Source organism: Quercus robur, chromosome 6 (genome assembly GCF_932294415.1).
Source record: "Quercus robur chromosome 6, dhQueRobu3.1, whole genome shotgun sequence".
Lineage (NCBI taxonomy): Eukaryota > Viridiplantae > Streptophyta > Magnoliopsida > Fagales > Fagaceae > Quercus > Quercus robur.
In genome coordinates, this window is record NC_065539.1 from 9444700 (window position 1) to 9450891 (window position 6192).

Genomic DNA, 6192 nt, shown 5'->3' on the forward strand with positions numbered 1-6192 from the left:
TAGACTGGGGGTTATAAACAGAGGACACTAGACACACACAACCAATGTGGGATAAACATCCCTATTTTTTTGTACTTTAAGTTGGTTGACTCAAATGTAAATCATATAATATATTCACAAAATTGCACTTAAAGGAGGAGTGTTAAGTTTATAATATTTTTACAATAAATTATAGATGATAAAGTTATTATTGGTTCTAATTTGTACCAACCACTTATATTATTTTTTTTTTCTATCAGTAACAGTTAGTTTTAAATTTGAACCCACCCTAGAATCAATTGGGAATTGATGTTTATGGTAATTGGAAAGTTTAGTTTAGAGCCCATAGTAGATTGTGTAGTGGATTTATTGATTAATGTTGATTAAACCAATTATATGATCACAATTCTAATAATATAAACCACAAACATAACAATTCATCAAATCTGTAATTGAAGCAATAAAATACCACAATTAAGGCGAGTGAAAATTTGATGGAGAACATCTCCAAAAGAAAAATCACTACATGAGTAACGAACCACAACTAAGACTATCCACCATATCTATGAGAATGAGTTTAGAACAAAACTTTTTTTACCTAGACTCTATAACATAGTAGATAAACTCACTATTGCAACCCTCAACCCTAGAAACTTTAGAACTCTAAAATTATCGTACTAGACCTTTCCACAAACGAACTATTTGTGTCAAAAACTAGAACCTCTAACCGACTCCAAGGCACATCCTCAAAGGTTTGAATAGGAGAAAAGTCATTGGGATAACTAGTTCTATAATTTCACAATCTTGAATTCTTGATCAGACAATGAAGTACACAATAGCAAAATATTACTCTTCTATACTCATTTAGAGGCTACAGTTTCTATTTGGTTTGCTCCAAGTCTCTCTTGCTCTCTCTATGTTTCACAAATTTAGAGTCCTTATATAAGAAAAGTACAAAGTTGATTCCATAAGAGAATCAATGTTTTCTTCAAAGATTTTTTTTTTTTAAGAAAAAAAAAAAAAAAAAAACCACAACAACAAGATTAAACAATACTTGTTTTAGTATATGAGTTTCTCACATGTAAATAATTTTGGTTTGTAAAAATAATGAGTTGTTTTGGCAGTTTCTATCCATCAACATTTAGGGCGTGTTTGGTATAATTGTTTAAACAACAGTTTTTGATGTTTAAACTCTGAAAACTGTGGGTCACCACCATGCACCCTTGGTGCGGTGGTCACTCCACAAGTATAAGTGCTTGTAAGGTGTGGAAGGCAAGAGTCAGGGTTCAAGTCTTTAGGAGAGAGCTTCACACACGTATACACTTAGATTAGGTTAAAGTAAAAATTCTATCTTTTATAAAATAAAATAAAAAAACTGTGGATCCACAAAAAAAAGGAGGAAAATGCTTGGAGACCCCTTAAGCTTTGAAGTAGTGGCCATTACTCCCTTAAACTTTTGTTTTAGCCAATTTACTCCTTAAACTTACTTTGTATATGTGGCAAATAGAACCATCTGTTAGCATAATCGTTAAGTGACTAACAGAATTGTCATGAAAGTGCATCCAATTTTTAAAAAACACAAAAAACATATGTCCAAATTCCAGACCAATTGGGAGGGGGTGAGAAAAAAAAACTAAAATAAACAAAAAACAAAATATATCGACAGCAAAACCATGGACAGAATCAAGACAGCCTCATCCTTATCCCCAACTGCAGATAAAGATTAAGCACAAGAACATACCAACTCAGATCAAACTCTGTTAGAAGAAAATGCAGATTAGATCAAACTCTATTAGAAGAAATTGCAAGCTAAGCTAAATGATTATCTGCTATCTCAAATTTAAATCAATTGTTATTTGTATATTCAAAGAAATTGTAATATGTACAAAAATTATAAATACATGTACAAGATCCCAAAATACATTTATAGGAAGCCACAATCTCTATATCTCATCTCAGTTATTCAGACAGCAATATGAGGGTGGTTTCCAAAACCCAACTTCTCTCTCATCTCAGTCTCTACATCTCATCTCATCTCAGTTTTACAACTTCTCTCTCTAAACCTACAAATCAGCCCCCATGGCTGACTCAAGACATACATTGCCACAGGTCTCTTCTCTCATCGTTTTCTCTCTCCAAAAAAACCATAGCCTCCATATCCAAAACTCTCAAGCTTTTAGCATTTTAGATTTAAACCTAAATCTAACCTCCACATCTTAAATCTAGGTTTCCCTCTCACAAAATTGAACGGTGAGATTGTTGTTAGCAAGACCATGAACGTCTCTCTCTCCTAAGATTCAAAAAAATTGTGGCTTCCAGTTGATACTTGGATGTGTTCTCTCTCTTAAAATTGTTTTTTTCTCTCATCTCTCCATAGCTCTCAAGCGATATAATTGGGTGATTTTAATGCTCACTAGCGTGTCACGTAAGTATTCTGTTAGTTTATTAACATCAAACTAACTGAAGTATTAATTTGGCACATATGTGAAGTTGAAGGAGTAAATTGGCTAAAATAAAAGTTTAGGGGTGTAAGAGCATTAGCATTGGGAAATTCCAATTTTACTCTATTTTACCATTCCAAAAAGCCACTTTATCATTATACCATCCCATTTTACAATACCTCCAGCATCCCAAAACTCTATTTTTATTACAATATTATTTTTTAACCTTTCTTTATTATTTCTTTCCAACCGTCACTTTTTTTCAGACTTAGTTTTCCTGGGCTTTCCAACAGTCATTTTTTTTCCTCTCTTTCTCCCTCAACCTCTAGCATCGGTTCAACACACAGAGCCACACACACAGACCCATGATACACCGATCAACCTTTCCAAACCCATCACCACACACATAGAGCCACACACACACACAAACACAAACCATCAAACCATCAACAAAGCCACACACACAAACACAAACCATCAAACCATAAACAAAGCCACACACACACAAACCATCAAACTAGTTGGAGCCAACAACGGCCACCACACCCACCACCCAAGCCACCTATCAGCAAACCTAAGCCACCGATCAAAAACCCACGTCGCCGATTTGAAACCCACCAGAGCAAACCCATTCAAAAAAAATCATCACCGGAGCCACCATTGGAGCTACCGATGATCAACCCAACCGATCCACCCACCGATCAACAGATCCACCGTTTCAAACCCACCATCAACCTATCATAGAGCAGATGTCATAAGTTAAAATTTTATCATATTTATAATTTTTAAAAAAAATTTGAAGCATTATTGATATCAAGTTATTTATCAAGTAATTTGTTCTTAATATTCAACTATTGTGCCTTTTTTTTAATTTGTCATTTATTTGGCACACTTTAGCTATTGGTTATTTGGGACTTAAAAGTTTGGAACTTTAGGATTTTGGTACTATTGTGTTACTCTGACGCCAACTAAATGATTTATTTGAAATCAATATATATATATATATAAGCAGAGACCTCATGCAAGAGTGCATGAGGTTCTGTCAAGTGGCGCTCTAATTTTGCATTTACCATTTTTTACCTCTTTCATTAAGTTTTTTTTTTTACAGTTACCCAAAAATTCACATTAACTTATTTTACTGTTATCTCATTAATATCTTATTAATTGCCTAAGCTTACACCACACATTTTTCTATTCTTCATGTCTTTTATTGTATCCACTATTTTAGTATTTTAGACCTAATGCGGGAGTGCATGAGATCTTGCCAAGTGGCGCTCTAATTTTGCATTTAGCTTTTTTTTTACCTCTTTCATTAAATTTTTTTTACTGTTACCCCAAAGTTCTCATTAACTTATTTTACTGCTATCTCATTAATTGCTTAAGCTTACATCACACTTTTCTCTATTCTTCATGTCTATTAGCATACCCACTGTTTTAGTATTTTTAAAACAAAATAAAATAAGTAAGGACAAATAGTAATAACAAATCAGATAAATAAAGACCTGGGACTAACAAAACATTTGAAAGAGAGAGAAAGAGGAATCTGAAGGGTCACCACCTCCGTTATACTGGCCTCCCACCACCATCAAGACGCCGAAACCCCTACGGGTAATTTTTTTTCTTTTTTCTTTTTAAATTAGGGGCTTAAATATGATTTAGGTTTAGGAAATTTGGTTGGATAGTTTTTGTTTTAGGTATATAAGTAGAGAGAATATTTCATTAATTGACTAAGCTTACACCACACATTTCTCTATTCTTCATATCTTTTATCATACCCACCGTTTTTGTATTTTTTTAAAAAAGCAAAAAATAATAATAATTAAGGGCTAATAGTAATAACTAACCAAATAAGGCCCTGAAGAGAAATAGAGAGATACAAAAATGTTGTGGATTGTTAAATAAAACACATTGTTTCACTATATATTACCAAAATAAAATACCTGAGGCTGACAAAACAATTGAAAGAGAGAAAAAGATGAATCTAAGGGGCCACCACCTCTGTTATACAAGCCTCCCACTACTATCAAGACGCCGAAACCCCTACAGGTAATTTTTTTTTCTTTTTTCTTTTTAAAATTAGGGGCTTAAATATGATTTAGGTTTGGATAATTTGGTTGGATAGTTTTTGTTTTTGGTATATAAGTAGAGAGAATATTTGGTGCACAATGTAAAACCATATTCTACCATGGTTTAATTTTAAATCATCTATAAGATACAATTATTTTATTACTTTGAGTTTTGAAATTGTGGATTTTAATAACATTCCAAACATGTTATAATACTAATTTTCAGGGAAAATTTTAATTTAAAAAATATTTTTGTAATATTCAATAATGTTTATACCTTCGGCAATGGTTTTTATAACTGCTCCTACACGGAACCTATAGTAGCGGGTTGTTTTTTGCTGCAATAACTAATTTATAACAAAGTGTACGAATGGGAGAACTAGCGGTTTTTATTTTATTTTATAGAAGTGTTGTATAAAACTGTTGTTAAAGAATATCTAGTAGTAATTCACAAAACCACTGTTAAAAATAATTCATGCTAGAAATAAGGGAAAGGAATACTAACATTTTAAATTTTGTTTGGCAGTGGTTTATAGAACAACTACTAAAGAATCTATAGTAGTAGTTACATAACCACTGATATAAATAATTAATTCCAAAAGGAAGGCCCTATGTACTAGCGGTTTTTTAATTCTCTAGCAACAATTCATAGAATTGTTGCCAAATAATCTATAGCAGCAGTTACATAACCATTGGTACAAATAATTAATTCCAAAAGGAAGAGCCATGTGTACTAGTAGTTTTTAATTCTATAGCAGCAGTTCATAGAACTGTTACTACTAAAGAATCTATAGCAGCAGTTACATAACCGTTGGTATAAACAATTAATTCCAAAAGGTAATGTTGTGTGTACTAGCGGTTTTTATTCTCTAGTAGTAGTTCAAAGATGTTTTCTATACCAGTGATTCCTAAAACCACTGCTATAACCTATAGTGACCTATAGCGACGGGAACTTAACAACGGTTATTCAAGTTGTAGTAGGGGTTTAGAAAACCGCTGGTATAGACTTATCTGACTTTTAGCAGTAGTTTTTAATAGTTTTAGTAGTGGTTACAACCACTGCTAAAAATAAATTTTTTTGTAGTGTCCACACTCTAAATAATAATTGTTATCTTAAATATTTATAATCCACTTAATAATATAAAATTTACAAAAGAAAAAAAAGTGAAAAAAAAATTTACTCAGTACTTGATTTCTAGAAAGTAATGTACCATACAAAAAGAAAAAGATAAAAATAAATCACTCCACAGTCCACACTCTAAATACTAATCACTATCTTAAATATTTATAATCCACTTAATAATTTAAAATTTACAAAAGAAAAGAAAAGTGAAAAAAATTACCCAATACTTGATTTCTTGAAAGTAAAGTACTATACAAAAAAAAAAAAAAAAAGAAGAAGATAAAGATAAATCACTCCATAGTCCAAACTCTAAATACTGATAACTATCTATTATCCACTTAATAATATAAAATTTACAAAAGAAAAAAAAATTTATCCAGTACTTTATTTCTTGAAAGCAAAGTATCATACAAAAAGAAAAAGAAAAAGAAAAGATAAAGATAAATCACTCCATAGTCCACACTCTAAATACTAATTGCTATTTTAAATATTTATAATCCACTTAATAATATAAAATTTACAAAAAAAAAAAAAAATTACCCTGTACTTGATTTTTGGAAAATAAAGTACTATACAAAAAATA